General features: G+C 37.7%; 1 pseudogene; it reads left to right on the forward strand.

Moving 5' to 3' along the window:
- Positions 1-10597: 10597 nt before the first annotated feature.
- Positions 10598-11566, forward strand: LOC131405551 (olfactory receptor 11G2-like; annotated as a pseudogene).
- Positions 11567-22426: the final 10860 nt, after the last annotated feature.

The following is a 22426-nucleotide window of genomic DNA, read 5'->3' on the forward strand; positions in this document are numbered from 1 at the left end:
TCAGGAACAATTTAAGCATCAAACTAGTGATAGTGACAGATTTGTAACTATTCATTTAAATAGGGAACTGTGAATCCATGTAGATTTAAATAAATGAATAAATTGAAAGTTTGATGAAGTATTTACAAAATTTTAAACTACCTTCTCACAATCTGCTTACTAATCACAAAGGAGAAAAGACTTACTTTACAACGGAGTCATCTGGCAGACATCACCTTAACCAAAGTGAGCATTATCATAATTGGGATGAATTGAAATCATGTGTCACTTGATGGAATACAGTAGAAGAAAGTTGTGTGTCTATTGTTATCAAAAATATCTATACTGAATCTAATCTTAGAGTACATATGACGGATGGAAGAATACTGTACAAAATAACTAACCTGTAATTTTCACAAATGTTGAGGTCAAGGAAAGACCCAGGAAGTGGTCCTTACTAAAAAGAAACTGAGGAAAAACGACAACTATGGCAGCCATAGAGGTATGCCATACAGATCTCCCTTCAAGAAAAAATTGGCTGATGAACTGTGAGGAGAGCAGATGGCTGCTAGCCCCCAGCTGCAGTACATCTGTGACCCACCACATCATTTAAGTGAAGGCCATGTTCTTCCCACAGCCAGTCCCCAGGCGACAAAGGGAGTGAAGGTGCTGGTCCCACTGCAGGAAATCTTTGAGCCAGAGCTTCCCACTGGGCTAGCTAAGGCTTTTTCAGAGCTGCCTCACAGTCTGAGTCTCTTCTTAACCCATCCTCTTTCTGTCTCTTTCTCTCACAGGCATCAGACCCAATCTCAGTCAAAAGTTTTCCCTGGCTGTTCTTGCTGCCCCTCTCCTTAGTTTTCAAGCATGATACCCTCAATAAATCTCTTATACTTCTAACTCTATACTTGTAACTAGAGGCATCTACTTCTCAAGGACTCAAATAACACTGAAATAAATGCAATGAATAATTCTGAACTGGATTATTTTGCTACAAAAATATATATATATTAGGACAATTGGCAAAACTGCAATGAGTTTCTGAAGATAAATGGTAGTGATGTATCCATGTTAATTTTGGTTCTATGGTTGTGCTGGGTTATGTAGGAAAAGACTCTTGTTTTTTAGAAAGACACAGTAAAATATTTGGGGATGATGAGGCACCAAGTTGTCAATTTACTCTCAAATGGCTTAAGAAAAAAATTTCCTTGTGCTATGTTACCATTTTCTGTAACTTTCTGATTGTTTCAAAATGTAAAAAAGGGAGTCAGAAGAGACAAAGAAATCCACTAGTCCCTAGTAATTCTGAAATCCAACAAGAAGCATGGTACCAATTCCCCCTTTTCCAGTGTTTTAAGGACTGAATTGTGTCCCCCTCAAGTTTGTATGGTGAAGCCCTAACCCCTAATGTGACTGTATTTGGAGATAGAGACTCTAAGGAGAAAATTAAGCTTAAATGAGACCGTTAGGGTGGGGACCTAATCCAATAGGACTAGAGTCCTTATAAGAAGAGGAGGACACACTGGAGCTGTGCACACACAGAGAAAAGGCCATGTGAGCACACAGTGAGAAGGCAGCCATCTGCACACCAAGGAGACGAGCCTCAGAAGAAACCAAACTTGCCAACATTTTGATCTTGGGCTTCTAGGCTCCAGAACCATGAGAAAATAAATTTCTGTTGTTTAAGCCACCCAGTCTGTGGTATTTTGCTATGGTGGCCCTACCCAATTAATACACAGGGAAAGGAATGTTCATTGATCTAGGCTCAGTTCCGCTCTCTAGGAATGATTCTTTATGGCTATTGGCTCTGCCTTCTAGACTCCTGGTTCCACCCTCTGAGTCACCTTTCCTTTCCCATTAGAAATGGCTTGGGTTTGTACCCATTTCCTCCTCATAAATTTTGGGGGCACAGAGGTCTCTTTTAAATTTGAATCATCTCTGTTCATTTTAGTCCAAACTGGTGATGTTTCTGCCAATCCATGTCCTAACTTGCATATGAGATATTGGTAAGACTTTGCACTCAACTTATTTTGTAATCCTGAAATTGACACAAGTAAATTTGGGATCTAATTTATGCCACAGTTCTTGTAGTCATCATTACCGCCATAACGGTCAAGTTCAGCAGCCACCTATTGACCAAGGCACTTAATTACAATCAACAGGAGACAACTTGTTTTCATTACAGTTTTATGACTTTTTTTTTACTTTTATAAAAGATTTATTAAAATATAGTTCACATTTAAAAATTCACCTTTTTGAAGCATACAACTCAGTGGTTTTACTATATTCACAGAGTCGTGCAACCATCATCACTAATTTCAGACACTTTTTATCACCATGAAATGAAACCCTATACCCACTAGGAGTCACTCTCCACTGCTCTCTTCCCCCAGCCCCTAGCAATCACTAATCTACTTTTTGTCTTTTTTGACTGGGTTCTTTAACTTAGTATAATGTTTTCAAGGTTCATTCATGTTGTAGCGTATATCAATACTACATTCCTTTTTATTACCAAATGATATTCCACTGTACGGACATGCCACATTTTGTTTATCCATTCATCAGTTGCTGAGCATTTGGGTTGTTTCCACTCTTGAGCTATTATGAATAATGCTGCTATGAACATTCATGTACAAGTATTTGTGAGGATATAAACTTTCAATTCTCTTGGATGTAAGCTTAGGAGTGGAATTGCTGGGTTATTTAACATTTTGAGAAACTGACAAACTATTTTCCAAATTGGCTGTGGCATTTTAGAATCCCATCGGCATTGTATGAGAGTCCAATTTCTTCACATCCTCATCAACACTTGATTTATTCTATCTTTTTTTCAGCTAGCCTAGTGGGTGTGAATTAATATCTCATTATGGTTTTGATTTGCATATCCCTAATGATCAATGAAAATGAGCATTTCTCAAGTGCTTACTGATTATTTGCATATCTTCATTGGAGAATTGTCTACTTAAATCTTTAGACCATTTTTAAATTGGGTTATTTATCTTTTTACTGTTTAGTTGTAAAAGTTCTTCATATATTCTGGATATAAGTCCCTTATCAGATTTATGATTTGCAAATATTTTCTCTTTGTTGGTTGTGTTTTCGCTTCTTGATGGTATCCTTGAAGTATAAAAATTTTTCATTTTGATTAAGGTCAATTTATCTATTTTTTCTTTTATCTCATGCTTTTGGTGTTATAAGAAACCATCGCCTAATCCAAGGTCACAAAGATTTACATTTATGGACTTTTTCTATGAGTTTTATAGTATAAACTCTTACACTTATGTTGCATCCATTTTGAGTTAATTTTTGTATGTGGTATGAGGTAGAGGTCTAACTTCATTCATTAGCATGTAAATATCCAGTTGCCCCAGCACAATTTATTGAGAAGAACTTAATTATCATGTCATTAAATACTATGGATTACTGGAATCTCACTTCCAATGGACAAGTTGGTAAGCACTGTGGTCAAGCCACAAAACACAATCAAACTACCATATTTGAGGATCTGCTTTCTGGGACTACTATTGGTACCAATTTCTGTATCAGGAGGCCCAATCAACAGACATAAAGCTCTTAGGTTATTTTATCATAGAGAATTTAACACAAAGAAGAGATAACTAAGGTAATAAAGAACCAAAATGTCAAAGAAAGAAAAAAAAAAAAAAACCATGAAACAGAGAATACTGAAGTAGAAATTGCATGAGCCAGATACCACTCGTAGTACCGAGGCAACAAAGACAAAAAGTTGGAATTATTAAAAAATTAAAAGCTTAAAGATAAGGCCCTGTGAAGCTGAAACTCAGACTTCTCAGGAGAGAGCACCAGCCACCTGATGTTGTGCTGATATCACTAAGGGAGTACACTCATGTTGTTTATGAAAGTATGTTAGGAAACATCAGTTTTACTAATATGGTGGAACTTTGCATCCTCATAGGGTTTTCTTCCACCATCTGGAGCTTCCAATAAACTAGTCACTTCTTGCTTATCCAATTCAATTAGCAAGATGTCATTGATACAGTGGGCTAGTGTGATACTCTGCAGAATGTCTACCAGCCGAGGTCTTATTGGACTATACTATCTTATAGGGTGGGAAGATTAACATAGTCTTGTTGCCTGTTCCACGTGAGTAGGAGTTCTTGCTCATTCTTTTTTCTGATTGGATGGAAAAGATCACAATTGCCAGATCAATGCCTACATATCACATACTTAGACTATGTTAAATTTCTCTTCAAAAATATAACATCTGGCACAGAAAATGAATTTAGCCACAGTCTTGCCTATGAATCCTAAAGCGGTCTATAACTTGGCTCCTGCTCTGCCCAGGAGTCTGGAAACAGTTTTGCCCACCCAGAGACCTGGCAGGAGACATGCCCATCAGGGCTCCCAAAGGCAGGCTGGCTGACCTCAGTCCAATTGCAGAACCTAAATTAGCCCCTGTTATTTGGCTACAGCCCATCTCAGCCACAGCTCAAGAGTAGTCCCGCCTTCCCAGGGACCCAGCAGGAGACATGCTCCTCTGTGCCCCCAAAGGCAAGCCTGCCGACCTTGGTCCAACTGCAGATACTGAAGTGGTGCTGTGACCTGGCTCCAGCCAAACTCAGCCACTGTCCAGGGGCAACCCTGCATGCCCAGGAATGTAATAGGAGACACGGCCATCTATGTCCCTGGAAGCAGGTCCGCAGACGTCAGACCATGTTGTGAACCCTGAACCAGCCCTGTGACTCCATTCCAGACCCTCTCACTTGTGGTTCCGTGTCAATCGTGCTTGCCGGGTCACCCACTAAGTTTCTTGGCAGGGGCCCTTGCAGGGACTCAGTGGGAGCCACACCTGTCCCTGCACCTAGTAACAGGCATGCTATCTGCAGACCCAACTGCAGACTCTAAACTGAACATCTTTCCTAGCACCGGCCCTACGGACAAAGATCCTGAAGGCAGGACCTACACACAGGGACCAGACAGGATCCACTCCCACCCATGCCTTTGCTAACAGCCCCAACAATATCAGACTCCACTGCAGACCCTGCAACAGCCACATGACCAAGCTCAAATCTTACACAACCGTGATCCCACTAAACTGTAGACCTGTAGAACTAATAAACTAATAAACTAACTCAGTAAAATTGCAGGATACAAAATCAATATACGAAATTCAGTTGTGTTTTTATACACTCATAATGAAATATCTGAAAAAGAAATTAAGAAAACAATCCCATTTATATTAGCATCGAAAAGAATAAAATACATAGGAATAAATTTAAGCAAGGAAGTAAAAGACCTGTCCACCGAAAACTATAAGACATTGATGAAAAAAATTACAAAGGGCACAAATAAATGAAAAGATATCCCATGTTCATGGATTGGAAAAATTAATATTGTTAAAATGTCCATAATACCCAAAGTGATTTACAGATTCAATGCAATCTCTAGCAAAATTCCAATGGCATTTTTCACAGACATGGAAAAAATGGTCTCAAAATGTATGGAACCACAAGAGACCCCAAATAACCAAAGCAATCTGGAATAAGAAGAACAAAGCTGGAGGCATCACATTTTCTGATTTCAAACCATATTACAAAGGTATAGTAATCAAAACAGTATAGTACTGACATAAAAACAGACACATAGATCATTGGAACAGAATAGAGATCCCAGAAATAAAGCCACATGTATAAGGTCAATTAATTTACGACAAGGGTGCCAAGCATACATAATGGGGAAAAGATAGTCTTTTTCAATAAATGGTGTTGGGAAAATTGGATATCCACATTCAAAAGAATGAATTAGACCCCTATCTTACACCATACACAAAAATCAACTTGAAATAGATGAAAGACTTATCTATAAGACCTGAAGCCATAAAACTCACAGAAGATAACATAGGGAAAAATTCTTTGACAATAGTCTTGCCAATGATTTTTTGGAAGACACAAAATGCACAGGCGGCAAAAGCAAAAATAAACAAGTGGGACTATACCAAACTAAAAGCTTCTCCACAGTAAGAAAACAATTAAAAAAATGAAAAGGCAAAAAATGGAATGGAGAAAATATTTGCAAACCGTATACCAGTTAAGAGATTAATATCCAAAATATATAAGAAACTCATACAATTCAAGCAAAAATAAATATAACTCAATTTAAGTCTATAAAAGAATCTTTATAGACGTATTTCCAAAAGAGATATACAAATGGCCAACAGATACACGAAAAGATGCTAAACATCACTAATCATCTGGGAAATGCAAGTCAAAACCACAGGAGGTTATCACTTCACAACTATTAGAATAGCTTTCATCAAAAAGACAAGAGAGAAATGTTGGCCAGGATTTCAAGGGAACCCTGGCTCATTGTTGGTGGGAATGCAAATTGGTGCAGCCACTATGGAAAACAGTATGGCGGTTCCTCAAAAAATTAAAAATAGAACTACAATATGATCCAGCAATCCCACTTCTGAGTATATATCCAAAGGAAATGAAATCGGGATCTCAAAGAGATATCTGCACTCCCATGTTCATTGCAGCATTATTCACAATAGCCAAGAGACATAGAAACGACCTGAGTCCATCTACAGATGAACAGATAAAGAAGATGTGGTATATATATATCTATATATATATATATAGAGATATATATATACATACACACAAAGGAATACTAGTCAGTCACAAGAAAGAAGGAAATCCTGCCATTTGTGACAACATAGATGGAACTTGAGGGCATTATGGTAAGTGAAATGAGTCAGGTACAGAAACACAAATACTGTATTATATCACTTATATATAGAATCTAAAAAAGCCGAACCCATAAAAACATCTCCCCATTTTCCCTGGTTATTATTGTCAACAACACTGCATTATACACTTAAAGATGCTAAGAGAGTAGATTTTCAATGTTTTCACCACAAAAGAGAAATGGTAATTATGCGAGATGATGGGGGTGTTAGTTAATGCTATGGTGGTAATAATTTCCCAATATTTAAGTGTATCAACTTAATACATTGTACACCTTAAAACTCACACATTGTTTTATGTTAATTACATCTCAATAAAGCTGAAAAATTTTTTAAATAAGAAAGAGTATAATGAAGTACAGATGTTATACAAAGAAGAAATGGAGACAATAGAACTGGGCATCATAAAGGAGCCGTCTCCCTACTTTACACTTCTTCAGCACACTGGCTTCCCTGTCCTTCCCCTGACACACCAAACATACTCCTATTTCCTGTTCCTAGCATTAGCTGTTCCTTCTGCCTGAATCTCTCTCAATATCCTCTTGGGTTGTTCCCTCACTTTTTCAAGCCTCTGCTCAAATGTTACATCTTTGTTTGGATTTTCTTAAAACTTTATTTAAAATTACAAGTCCTGCCCCATTTTCAATCCATACTACTCCCACACTTCATTTTTCTCAAATAAAAAAAAAATAATCTACTTATTGACGTTGATTTTGTTTATTTTCTGTTGCTCCCCCCCCCCCAATTGACTTGTTCTAAGTAGGTAAGAATTTTTTTCTATTTTGTTTACCCTGCTATACCCCCAGGGTCTGTTAAGCACTCGATAAACATTTGTTGAATATCCGTGTGCCAGTCTTGGCACTTAAAGTGTCATTTTTCTAATGGCTAACATAAAATTGCAACTAAAATGTCTCTAAACAATAAATCTGAGACTATTGGCAAGGAAAGAATTTTCTCTCTTTCTTCAAAATAGAAACAGGGATCGAATGGTCCACCTTCCTATTGTAGCTACTACAACAAACTCTATTACTATCTAATTATTCCCCAGGAACTTTTTGCACCGCCTGGTTAGTAGAAGTGCAAGAGAAGATAAGAACCTAGCTCTGCAAGTGCACTACTCCTCAGGGAATAGCAGGGCTTTGGATTTCATGGTAAACAAATAGAATTTAAAAACAGTCTCATCTGTTGAACAAATACTTTAAAAATATTGGGGGAGAGAGTCTCAAACCTCAAACGTCCATGATGCAAGGGAATAAATACAGACAATGCCTTCATCTGGGCTTTCATCCTGACCATAAATATGAGTTTTGAAACTTGAGAGAAAAAAAAACATTTTTTCATGACTAAAATCACTCATGACAGATTATAAACTGGATCATCCAGCTCTTCAGAAGTCCATCACATGCTTTTCTCTCCATGAGGTAATATTTTATTCCCCTTTTCTGACTTTTTTTCTTGGCACATATCCAAGGAGTGCATTAAAATTTTGTAGGCCCTGTTACAAATGCTGAGTTTTCTATAATAAAGGAATTTACTGGCAAGTGCTTTCTTCATGCTCTGAAAATGCAATATCTGATTAGAATAAAATTCAGATAGAACAATTTGAAAATATTAATTTTTCTCTTGTTTCCCTGAGTCTTTGGAAATACATTTATCTAGTTTCCTTATACCTTTAAAATATAATCAGTATTGTTTACAAAGATACCTGGGAATTTTGTGTGAAAATGTATAACCGATAAATTACTGGAGGTGGGTTTATTATCAATGTTATGATGAATTTTGTTACTCATTCAATAGAGAAAATATGATAAATCTCTAATTTTACTGTGATATCATATCTGTCCAACCCATATATTGTTCTCAGTTTCACTAATTTAATATGTCTTGGTTTATGTGAAATAACTCTTCCTTAAATGACAAAACCATTCAGCATTTGTGTGCTTTCTGTTTCTTGCTTTTATAGGATCTTCCTTGGACTGTGACTTTATATAGTTAGTATTCCCCAGAAATACTGTAACAGGAGTCCCAAACAGGGTGAGTATTGATACTGATTTGATATGCCACTGTTAGGGTCCCATTGTCAGTGAAATGACTAATTAAGACAGCTTCAAAGAGTTATCAGGACACAGAGAGAGCATAAAAGACAAAATTAAATGAGTTTAAAAGTTCATTGAAATGAGCTACGAAGATAACCACTAAGACCTGTGTGGCAGCTAAGTGAGCTTTTTCTTCACTAAAAGCAGCAGAATAATTTGTGGGTAGCCTATAAATTAGGGTATTTTTGAAACTTATTCATATCAATTGCCTCATATTAATATTCTATTTCTCTCTTTGCTTCTGTATATTTTGTACTCACTATATGTACTTCAGTATAATTTAAATGTTCTTAGGTTAAAATCACTCTAGTTTTCATTTCTAGTGACTGGCCAAGATTCACTAGCTCCATAGCTTTCTCTAGAGAAGATGACATTTATTATTTTTCAGATACTGTACTACAACCCCAGCTGAGAAAATCATATAAGTATTCAGGATAAAAATCGTAAATAATCTTTTTTAAAAAAAAATCTTACTACAGACTCACAACAGATCAAGGAAGAATCTATGTCTTCCAGGACAAAAAAAATATATATATTTGTGAAATTCTGGTACCTGTCCCACATTGCCCCCTGATATGATGTGATTTCTATGGGAAAAAAATAGACTGAACTACCAGGTTTCATTCAGACCTGATGCAATCTCCATAGCCTCACAAGCAATGAGAACCCGTAAACAGTAGTCCTTCCACGTTAGATGCCAAATGTAGTAGCCAAGAGCAGGCTTCTAAGGAAACAAGATATATAAAAACGTTATTCAATAACAACAAAACTGGAGAGGGGGGAGCAGGAGTGAGTGAAGCAAGATGTTCCATGTTTCAAGGTTGTCTCAATAGAAAATGCCTAGAATGGGCATAAAAATGTACCAGAGGTATGTGTAAAAATGAAAAGAAAGACCAAACATAGAAAGTAGCTATGAAAGTAATACGGAAACGTCACTCACACAAATCAAAAAATTTTTTTCTACTTCACAACATTTTTTGCAGCAAAACTGGACACATCTAGTCACATTCAGTAGTCCAGTCACTCAGAGTCCAGTCTCCCTATGGCCAGTTGCCCCAATGACACATCTGGTTCTCACCTTCACAAGACAGTATATCAACGTTTTCAACCAGACAATTTTAAGCGCCAAAGTGTAGGACTCTTCCTCATGCTGTGGAGCTGATTCCAACAGGCTGGATAGAGATAAAGCATTTCTTATATACCAAACATGTGTTGGATGTAGTCATATAATATAGGATCTATGCTGGAACCAGAGAGGTCCTTTCAGTCATCACCTTACAAGACCATAAATAAGCACAAAAAGAAATATTCCCTGTGCCCTTTCATTGTATCTCAGTGATATAGACCCTTTTGAAATATCTTAATGTCAGTAGTACTTCATTTGGTACTATTATCAATATTAATAACTATAATAAATTAGTTTTATGCAATCTTTCGAAAGAAATTTCACATACACAGATTTGTATCTACTACATACTATATGGTAAACAGATTAGGAAATACACAGAGAGAGGTTAAGTGACATACTCAAAATTACAAATTTTGTACTCTTTAAGTGTAACCCAGTACGCTGATCTAGTTTAAAGGTTGCCTCAAACCATGTTTTTATTTATATTATTAATTACAACGTACAAAAATAAAATCATACTCTTGGGGAACAGGTTGTGACTATCACAGTATTGTTGCTTGAACAGAAACCTCATTGTTTATTGCTTTATCAAAAAAATGGTAGAGAAATTTGGTGTTTTCAGGAAGAACCAGCATATTCCACTAAAGAGCAATAACCAGTGTCATCTCCATGTCTTCCAGACTAATGAACGCATCCACCAGAGAAACCACCAGCTCTGTCAGCCACTTTATCCTCATGGGCTTTCCCTCAAGCCAAGAAATGCAGCTCCTCTACTTCGGACTCTTCTCAGTAGCCTATACCCTCACCCTGATGGGGAACTCAGCCATTGTCTGTGCTGTGAGGTGAGACAGGCGCCTTCACACCCCCATGTACATCTTCTTGGGCAATTTCTCTCTCCTGGAAATATGTTATGTCACCACGACCATCCCTAACATGTTGGCCAACTTCCTGTCCACCAGCAAGTCCATCTCCTTTGTGAGTTGTTTTGCACAGTTTTACTTCTTCTTCTCTTTTGGGTGTGATGAGGGCTTCTTCCTTTGCATCATGACCTTTGACAGGTACCTTGCCATCTGCCGTCCTCTGCATTACCCACGCATCATGACTAAACAGCTGTACACTGGCCTTGTCATCTTTGGATGGTTAGGTGGGTTCATCCTCTTCCTAACCCCAGTCTTTCTCATTTCACAGTTGTCTTATTGTGGCCCAAATATCATTAACCATTTTGTGTGTGATCCTGTCCCCTTGATGATGCTGTCCTGTTCTGAAGACACCACCACAGAGTTCACTTACTCTACTTTCAATGCTATTTTCATGATTGGCACCTTTCTCTTTATCCTTTGTTCCTATGCTCTGGTGATTCTGGCTGTGCTACGGGTGCCCTCAGAGGCTGGCAAACACAAGGCTTTCTCCACTTGTGCTTCTCATCTGGCTGTGGTGATCCTGTTTTTTGGCTCTGTTATGGTGATGTATGTTAGTCCTGGATCAAGACACCCAGTGAAAATGCAGAAAATTGTGACCTTATTTTATTCTGTGATAACACCCCTCTGCAATCCTCTAATATACAGCCTCAGGAACAAGGAGATGAAGGCTGCTCTAAGGAAAGTCTTTGGGACTGAAATACCTCTTCATAAAACATAAATCAGAAGTCATAGCCTATCTTCATAAGATACGAGCAAGATAATTTTCTAGAGAATTTAATAATTTTGGTTAGGGAACTGTTATGATAAAGTCCATTTTCATTTTAAGTATCACTCGCTACGTGATGGGTTAGTCTTATTTAAGAAAAAAATTGTCTTAAGAAATTGAACTCTTCTGAAATATAACTGAGGTCTAAAAGTAAGTATAAATCTGCTTCATATTTCAGAATTGGAGCAACATATAAGGATGTAACATAGGTCATAAACTTGTTTTGGGATGAACGCTGTAAACAAATTCTCCCCTACTGGTAGTTACTGACTGAGAGGAAGGATGTCTGCATGAAGTAAGTCCAACCTTGCAGGCGTGATCTTATCACTACCTCCAAAGAATGATGCATGTTTTGACTCCACGGATTTTAAAGAAACAAACTAATAGCCTTAGCTGGATATTAAGTAGTAGATCAGAGAGCACCCAAAATAAGAATTAGGAATTTAGTGGCTATTATTTATCTCTATAGGGTTAAGATAGATGCTAAATGTACAGGGCCAGACATTAGTCAGGACCTAACTCCCTTTGCTGCAAATCCGGTATCAATTGACAGGTTCTAGGACTATATTTTGTTTCAGTATTTTTGCTACTTGACATATTTTTTTTAATTGTTTATTGCAGTAACATTGGTTTATAACATTGTATAAATTTCAGGTGTACATCCAAAATGTCTCTAAAGATCTTCTCTTCTTTAAAATACATAACCACAATTGTCTGTTTGATTACGTATTTTATTATAACCATTGGCCACCTATTTTTTTGAGGATAGCTCTAAAATATAATGAAAGGCGATAGGAGGACAAGATTTGATTTACAGAGCTACGTTTACAGCCTTCAGAAAGTCATCTATTCCACAAAGTGAAGTACAACTGTAATTGGACGTCCTTTAGGAAAGAACCAAGGATTTGATGTTGTCTGGACTTGAAGGGGTGGGATTTCTGGGGGTTCCAAAACTAAAGGGAAGTTTTCTCTGTTCTATTTCATGGAAACAAAGTGAATTGAATGGCTGAACAATTGCCTAGACAAACTATTTACACAGCAAAACTTTAATTAGGAACTTCATCCAAAATATCTTAATACAGGTGTAAGATGCTGACATTTTCCTGATTATTTTAATTGTAATTTCCCTCTGGGTGCTTATGGTTCATTCATTCTATAGTCATCTATCTTTCTGGGAAAAGAGATGAAAACGTGTGGTGATCAATAAAACGTACTGTTGATTGTTTCTAAAAGCGTGTGGTTTCTGCATTTGTAACTAACTTTGAGGTAATAATTAACTAGGCTCTTTACATCCCACACTTTCCATATCCTGGGAAGACTTTCACCTCATATTTCAGGTTGCTGCCACTTGATGGAATGAAATCCAACTTATTTAGTAAATTTCACTGAATTCAGTCCTTTATAAATTAAGAATATAGTGATAAAAAATTCGAACTTCAAATTTGTCTAATTTATTTTAATAGATGATCTATTTATAAGGAGGCAAACAAAAATCTATCCTACTCAACAGATGATTTTTTGTCTTCATAATCTCCCTCACATACTGCCCTCAACTACTATCAAAAAGTTACATTCTTTTCAAACCATATAATAAATTCTTACCTCCTCACATACAGTGGACAGTTTACAGCCTACTTCACTTATTTCAATAACACTCACTACAAATTGAGCGTTTATCAGCTGCTAGTCACTAATATAAATCATTTACATAAACTATCTCCAAATTTTCCAGCATGCTTTTATAGGAATAATCCATGTGAAGTTAATAGGAAAGGAAAAAAAAGTCTGCTCAATTAAAAAAAAAAAAAAAGTCCTACATTTAAATAAAGCAAGCAATGGGTTACATCAAATTAAGCCAATTCGTGAATACTTCAAGAACATCACAAGCATTATGAATCTCCAAAATAGATATACTAGGATAAAGCTTCATTCAATTTTGGCAGGATAATTTCCTTTTCCCTCAAATCCCCTCACAGAACTATTATTCCACTGAATATGTTTTGAGGACAGTCACTTCATTTAATATATATAACAACCCTCTGGAGCAGGTTATTATCAATACCGTGTCAATAAATTAGAAATTTAGTGAGGTTCAGCAGTTTCCCTAATGTCACACAGCTAGTAAATAATATGGAACCAGAAGGTTATTGTAGCAGATGCTTTTGGTAAGCTGCTATTTTCAGCTGCAACTATACTAAACAGTTCCATCTGTATTCTAACTCATACTGACAGTGCCCCACTCGAAAAGCACCACATATCTTTCAAATTTCTGCCTCAGAGTTTCTCAGAAGCCACCAGAGCCCCCACAGCCTATATAAGAGTGCAGCCCTGAAGAGTTATGGGGTCAGTACAGATGGAAGAATGCATCAAACATTTATGTTTCTGGAGGACATTTGCTATACTTTTCAGATTCCATGGAATCTAGTCTCCTCCTTAGGTAGTTTTCCTCCTCTTTCTCTTACTTTCCTTTCTTCTTGCTTTCTAAGATCACTTCTCACATGTAACATCTGCACCCCAGTCTTTGTCTCAGGTTCTGCTTTCAAGAGAGCCCATTAGAACACAATTGGTAATACAAAGCCCTCTAAACCAAACCCTCGGTACGATATCCTGGAAATATGACAGCAAAGACCACAGTGTAGGGAATAAGTCAGGCGGTGATAACCCCTAGTATAGAAGAGGATGTACTTGCTAAGACTTTCATCTGTGGTAAATTGGGAGGAACCACAGGTGGAAGGGAAAGCACTGTCTATACAAAAGCACTTGAATGGGATGGAGACAGTGGTAATTATAAGAGCTGCGGAGTCGGGTGACTTTTTATTTCCTTGACATATTTAAGAAAGAATGGCAAAGTGAGGTCAACCATTCATCAAGTCAGGGCACATCTCCTCTAAAATAAAGAACAAGTTGCTATATTTTGCAACCCCTGCTACTAAGAAAGAGGCACAGGACTTGGGACTCTTGATATTTTGGAGGCAGATGAAACCAAATGTGTTGAATATTGCTCTGACACATTTATCAAGTGATTGACTTGGAAGTCTGCTGATTTTGAGTGAGACCCAGAGGGAAAAGAAACCTCTACAATAGGTTCAGGCTGCTGTTCATTTTGCCCTGTTGCCCAAGCTATAATATAAGAATATGATGTGACGAGCATTACTAGACTTGTAGAGCATATCCCTAGAGTCCTAACAAGATATGATTTTTTTTCGTTTTTTTTTTTTTTAATTTTTAATTTTTTGTGTGCATGTGTGATGAAGATCTGCCCTGAGCTAACATCCATGCTAATGCTCCTCTTTTTGTCGAGGAAGACCGGCTCTGAGCTAACATCTATTGCCAATCCTCCTCCTTTTTTCCCCCAAAGCCCCAGTAGATAGTTGTATGTCATAGTTGCACATCCTTCTAGTTGCTGTATGTGGGACGTGCCCTCAGAATGGCCAGAGAAGCAGTGGGTCGGTGCACGCCCAGGATCCGAACCCGGGCCGCCAGTAGCGGAGCGCGTGCACTTAACCGCTAAGCCACCAGGCCGGCCTCCAAGATATGATTTTTATTGCACAGAACTTCTCATTGTTTGCAAAGGAGATCCTGATTTCCATTGAAGGAAAGAAAACTGAGCATCTTACCATAGGAAATCAAGTGGCTATGCAAATAGAGCTTCCCATCATGAAATACATACTGTTACATCCACCAAGTCATAAATTCAGTCAAGAATGGCAGCAATTCATATTGTATTGGAAATATTATATTAATGGATATGGCCAGACAGGTTCAGAGGACACATCACCTACCTCTGCTGTACCAACACCTTTTCCTTAGTTTACACCTACGGCCTTATCAGGGGTTCCCAACGACCAGTAAATGAAGGAAGAAGCTCAGTACTGATTCATGGATGAGTTGACTCGTATATTCATTGGAGCCAACAATAGACGTCTGCTGCATTCAGCCTAACTCAGAGGCTGACGGTAAATCATGATGGTGAGGGAAAGTTCTTCCAGTGTGCAGAAATGAAAGCAGTAAACTTAGTTGTCCAGTTGTATAATGGAAAAAAAAGCCTAAGGCAAGGATATACATGGGCTCTTGGGTTGTAACACATGGATTTCTGGTCAATCAGGGATCTGGAAGAAGCAAGATTGGAAAATCAGAGATGAAAAGAGGCATGTGGATGAAACTGTGGAAGTGAATACAAAATATGCAAATCTTGGTGTTTCATGTCAATGCCCACCACAGTGGATGAACTTGAAAGCCAAGTGAATAGAATGATTTATATTGCGTGCCAGGCAGCTTCTGTTGTCTGTCATCCCATGCTTGCACAGTGTGTTCACAAATGGAGGAGCCACAGTGGTAGGATTAAGGCAGTGTACGAGACCCAAAACATGGGCCTCTTACCAAAGTTGATTTAGTTATTGTAACTAACTACAGACTCTGCAGCCAGCCAGCAGAAGAGACTGATGCTGAGCCATCAATAGGGTACCATTCATTGAGAAGAGCAGCCAACCACTTGGTGGCAAGTTGATAACATCAACCCCCTTCCTCTGTGGAGAAGTAATGCTTTATCTTTTCTGAAACTGCCACTTATTCTGGAGACAGGTTGTCCTTCTCTTTTAATAATTGTACACATTTCTATTCACAAATAGAGACATTTCTCAATTCTACATCTTATGTGTTATAAATATATAATCTCAGCCATTAAGAGAAAGAGTGATAAATATAACTACATTTAAAAAACTTTGATTGGTTTAAAAAATTACTATACATATATTGAACAGGCAAATGCCAAAAATGGTAGAGGCTAATATTCACAAAATGTAAATAATTCTTTTAAATCAAGAAAAATGAACAAATGAATAGAAAAGTGAGTTACATTCATAAATGAGAAGAAAAGGAAAAAAAAGGAAGTCAAAACAACCAATAAAATATTCTTTTAAAGTCAACCTAATTACTAAAGAAGCAAATACACAAATAAATAACAAGACATTACTTTTAAATATTCATAATGGTAATTTTAGGAAGAATTATAATAGCCTGTGTGTATGTGTTTTGAATGGGAGGAAAGTGAGCATTCTTACAACCCATTGGTTGGAATGTAAGGTAGGATAACACTTTTGGAGAACAACCTAGCAATATGGCAAACAAAAGCCTTAAAATTATATATACATTTTGATCAGCTTTTGCACTTATAGTAATTCGCTGTAAGGGAACAACATCACAGAATTGTTTGTAATAGAAAGAATCGCAAACAATCTAAATGTCCAACAAGAGAGAATTGTTTAAACAAATTATGCTGTAGCCATAAAATAGAATATTATGCTCCCGTTAGTGATTAGGTAGACTTATATGTACTAACATGGCAAAAGATTCATTCAAGTGTGTGTATTTTAAAAAGTATGCTCCAAAGCAACATGTATGGAATGATCCAATTTTTCTAATGTAAGTATGAATAGAAGGATAAACACCAAATGTTAATGTTATGCCATTTTTTGTTATGATTTTTTTTTTTAGTTTTCTATAATGATATGGAGGCTAATTAGCATAATTTAAAAGATATTTGTAAATGAATCAACATTTTGGGAGAATCCTAAAGGAGAAGAAATCATAAAACAGTGCTCAAAAGACAATGTGAATGTAGATGGAACAGGGGAGGGAGTGAGGAAAGTTATGGATATAACTGAGGCATTTTCAGCATAAACCAGGATCTCCCTGAACCATTGCCAGGTGCCTGCCTCCAAGCCTATTAAAATTCTATTTCTGTCCAACTTCTTCTGAGGTAGGGATTTACCACTCAGAACTGAGATCAACAGTCATATCAAAGATGCCTGCGAGACTCTAAAAATCCCAAAAAATTCTTGAAATTAATTAAATTCACTTTCATGTGGAAATTCATTGTTTAATGTACAGGGAATGTTTACAGAGAACAAAGGAGGCAGCATGGTGAAATTAAGCACTACCTACACCAACTCCAAAAGTTTAGATATCATTGATCTACAGTCAGTTATGAAATGAACAAATATGTATATCTGCCGATTTCTCTCAATTCCACCCAAATTCCACAGGGGACATAGCAATCCTAAGAGCCTTTACAGATGTCCTGGGGAAGACTGTGCAAAGAGGGACCTGGGAGTCCTGGGCCATAATGCCCAAAGCAGAGCCTGGCCCAGCACAGCCCTTGGAGCTTAGCTGCCATACCTTTTACATAATCCTTCCTGACAACAAGAGGGCCTGGGAATGTCAGATTTACCCCAGGTCACCACTTTCTGCCAATGCCTTTCAGGTCCAGTGCTGATTTCTTCCCAGAATTTAAATCTAGAAACTTAATCAGGACCTGATTTCCCTTGGATACTCCTAACTTAAGCAATGACTTTCAGGCCTGAAAGACATTTTCTCTTCAGCAGTAAAAAGTCCTGTTAAGCTTAAGCTTAGCATTGTCCTGGAATATCCAAACTGCCATGATTCGAGCACCCCAGAGTTTTCCTGTATGAGCTCAGCTACCCACCTACAGATTGAGTGGGGCAAAAGAGGCAATGAGCTCATTGGTGATATCACAGAGCCTCAGTTGCCATGGGACCAATTCTAGGAAGAAAACACAGAGAAAGGGAATCAGAGAATGGAAAGAAAAGAGAGAAAAATGTAATAATAATGCAGAGTAAGAGAAAAACATATGGATTCAAACTTACATTTAAGGAATTTATTTGAAACTGAAGCATCTAGAAAAATTCATTTTTTTTTCAGAATGGCTGTCTTTCTTGGGGAAAGTGACATGTCAGAGAGGACTGGTTTCCGAGGTACTTCTGAAATTAAAAAGCGAAAGAACTGATTTGGAAGGTTACATACTAATGGGATACCAACATAAATATTATTGATAACAAAATATTTTTAAAATATTGTACCAATGAGATTAGATAGCCATCATCAAGGTGATAAAGAATCAGTAGAAGTTTTTCATAAGCAAGCTACTCAAAGAGAGGTTCAAAAGGAGTCTCCAAGTGCAACATGAAAGCATTAGGGGTCTAAGACTTCTAGATACATCAGTGGTGCTTCCAAAACGGAAAATTAGAGCATCCTTAGTTGGGAGAAGAAACAGGAAGCAGGGTCAACAGTTAAAGGATCTGGTTAATGCTACGCAGAAGTGTTTGCCCCCAAGTTACTTTCTGTAGGAAGTGGTGAACATTGAACGGAGTGAATGGGCTGCTTCCAAGCTCACTGCTTTTGTCAGCTCGGATTGGAGACTTGCTGCCTGGTTCCTGCCACCTCATACCTCTGTGCTCAAATGAATAAAGTTTGGAAGAGAGAGAAGGAGCCTAACCAACTTATGGACAGTCTAACAGAAGAAGGTAACATCTGAAATTTGTCTGACTCCCACCTTCCCAGGAACCACGCCCAAGAGTTCAAATGTACCTCACTGTTGGTGTAAGACTACCATGTGTCTACTCAAGCAGCAAAGAATAAGAAGGATCTAAAGTTTTGTCCTTGTATAATATTTTTATTGGAACTTTTACCAAAGTAGCTCATTACCCTGAAAGCTCCTTGTGGGCAATGATGGTTTCGAATAAATCTTTGTTCACATTGGGCACTCATTTTTCAGTGAAATTTGTTGCACAATATAAACAGGAAATTAAGCCATAGAGACCAGCTTCTGAACAATGTTATCAAGTATAGTGCTTGAAGCAAAAATATTTAAGAAGAAAAGAAGCCAAAATAATAATGTTAATAGAATTTTTTCAGAGTGACCAAAAGGCATAACAATGACCAGGGAGGAATAACAGGTAGAAGCCATAAGCAGAGTAGATATAGTTTTTTACTTCAGGCATCCTATTTGTGGAAAGAAAATAAACCAAATTGAATTACAGCTGCATATAAACTCTTATTATCTGTGGTCTTCTGTTTAATCATTTTAAATGGTAATACTATCTTCAGGGTATCGTATATTAGATAATGCATGTGAAACCTGCTGGCATAGTAATTGGCACATAGCAGGTACTAAAAACTATCATCTAAGCATAGTATAAAGCTGGGTAGAGAGTTTATTTCCTTTGAGACAGGAGAAACTTCAATAATATTAAAAGACATAGAATCCTTGGGGTTATGGGTGTGAGAGGAGGATCTGAAGTTAAATGAGACCCCAGGTTTTCTTACACTTATGAAGTCTGAAAGCCACTGGACAGTCCAGTGAGCATCACTCCCTGTTGCCAGGAGTCTGCAGGGGAAGCAGAGACTAATTTTTATTACCTCTATACTGAGTGTTGAAGATGGGCAGGGAGGTTACTTTTAGTGGGTGATCGTGAATATACTTAGGATTTGGGGATTTCTTAAAGTGAACTTTAAGTGTCACTTGAAGAAGCACATATTGAGGGAAGGGTTGGCCCAGGAGCCTTGAAGCAACTGGTGACATCCAATACGAGGCTGGTTTTTAAAATCCAGAGCCAGTCTGGAGGTGCCAGGTGAGCAGCAAACCAGAGGGCCGTTACCAGGGGACAGTCTCACTGACGGATTCAGAGAGGCCTTTCACCTTTGAGCTCATCACTGAGAGTAAAACACACCTGGGGATTGAGTGATGCACTGCTGCTCCTGAGGGGTGGCCTCCAGGGACAATATGTGGCCACAAAGGGATGCAAAATAAAAGGAAGGGAGAGTTTCCTGGCACTCTACTCCTTTTTGTGTAACAGATAAAGAGGATCCTTTGTGAAGCTATAACTGTGGCAGAGGGTCACCAGGAATCCAAAATCCTGCACACCTAGGAGCTCTAAGAAGGCACGGGGGGAGCCCCTCGACTGCCTGCTGCAGTGCCCACTGCAGCTGCTACAAAAAGAGGGCTATGAATTTTCTTTAGTATTTTTATCTATAAGTATATTTTATATTATAAAGTAGTATATATAAAAATATATATAATCTTTTTTACAAAGCCTGCAGCTTTCATTCTTTTTGCAGGGGCTCTCAAATGTCTATCCAGGATATATTTGTTTAATAATCCCAACAGGACAATCTGAGCTGACACTTCTCTGTTTTGCATTATCCTTCAGATAAAAAGATAACAGAAGCCAATGGGCTTCATATCACTTCAGAGAAGATAAAACATTTGTAAGTAATGGGTATTTATTTTCGTTAAGTATAATTAAGATTTAAGAATTCCTATATTTGCTGTAAAAGGAAAAATCAACATGTAGTCCCAGGTAGAATCCACAGTGACCCAAGGCAGGGAGAGAAGGAGCCTTGGCGTATTGAATTTAGAACATAGAGGCAGGAACAGAGAGGTTCTCAAAGACCAAGAAGTCTGCTCCTGAATTGAGACAGGAAGGAAGAACATTCAGAACAGTTCCAAGTTGTGTTACAGATACGAATTTGAAGGAAAATCTGCTGCTTCTTTCTCTTTCTAGACATTTTCTTTTCTCTTCCTTCAAATTTTGATGAACATCATTCATCCCAGAGCCACCTTCAAAACATCAAAGGCTTCTTCTCAAGGGCTACCTGTTCTCACCTTAATCATGAGGTGAGCTTACACTGATTCTAACCAAGAGAAAGAGGTATTTCTCACCCAAAGACAACAAGCCTCAAATGCATCTTTCTTTCGCTTTGGTTCTTTCCTTTTTGTTTATCCAATTTACATGCAGTTTTACCCACCATAGTCAGTTCAACTCTGTAAGTAAAATGATGGTCACACAAAAGAGTGTGGGGCACTTACTACATACACTTCAGTTAAATCTCAAGAAAATTTAGGTTGTCTAGTTCTAGTTTAAAGCATCATATCATCCCTTCAAATCACTGAATTTCCAGTCCAAAGCCTCCTCCAATGAGCCCATAACCTTGGTTTTATGGTTTATAGTTTCCTATTTCAACTCACCAGTCTGTTTGTATGCCATGTTCGGCCTCCTTGAAGGAACACAAAAATCTTTTCATATTTGAACTCCCTTGGGTATTTGATGGAAACTGCTAGCCTGGAAGATACCTGCGTCACCATCTCAGGTGATGTACCTGAGATAAACTATATAGGGAGACTAGGAGAAATATGTAAATGATCTTTTCCTATGGTATGTGGCCTCAGTTCCTAACACAGCTTTCCTGAGGCTAATCCTCTATATGCACAATCGGAAATTTGATATAAGCGAGTTGCGTGTGAACAAATTGAATCAGATGCAATAGGGAGGGACAGCTAATACATTGCACACAGAGCTGACAGCTGTGCAGAAAATAAGGTTGGATTTTAGAATCAACATACTCAGAGGGACAATAATTCAATGCTACATTTAGAAATGTGGAGATATTTGGTTTTCTTTTTTTTTAATTTATTACAAGGGATTGAAACAGAGTTTGGGATGCACTATAGGTTTTTTTTTTTCTTTAATTGTTTTATTGAGGTTATATTGGCATATAACATTGTATAATTTCAGGTGTACATTTTTATATATCAGTTTCTGTGTAGACTGCATCATGTTCACCACCAGTAGTCTAGTTTTATCTGTCATCATACATACGTATCCCTTTACTGCTTTTGCCCTCTCCCCTACCCCCTTCCCTTCTGGTAACCACTAATCTGTTCTCCTTATCCATGTATTTGTTTATCTTCCACATATGAGTGAAACCGTATGGTGTTTTGTTTTCTCTTTTTTTTAAGGCTCTAGAACTGGAGAGGAGAGGGGAGTAGAATTTAATGAGATAACGAACGTTAAGTGACTGTCACAATAAATGTTTAATACATGACATTATGATTATTACCTTTGAAGTCAAATGTTTTTTGAAGGAAGCATCTAAAAGTGGGTTCATGTCATAAAAGGTGCCAAGAATTAGGACATAGGGCAGGTCAAAGGCTAATGCAGGATATAAGGCAGT

The sequence above is a fragment of the Diceros bicornis genome, chromosome 5 (assembly GCF_020826845.1).
Source record: "Diceros bicornis minor isolate mBicDic1 chromosome 5, mDicBic1.mat.cur, whole genome shotgun sequence".
In the NCBI taxonomy this organism is placed as follows: Eukaryota; Metazoa; Chordata; class Mammalia; order Perissodactyla; family Rhinocerotidae; genus Diceros; species Diceros bicornis.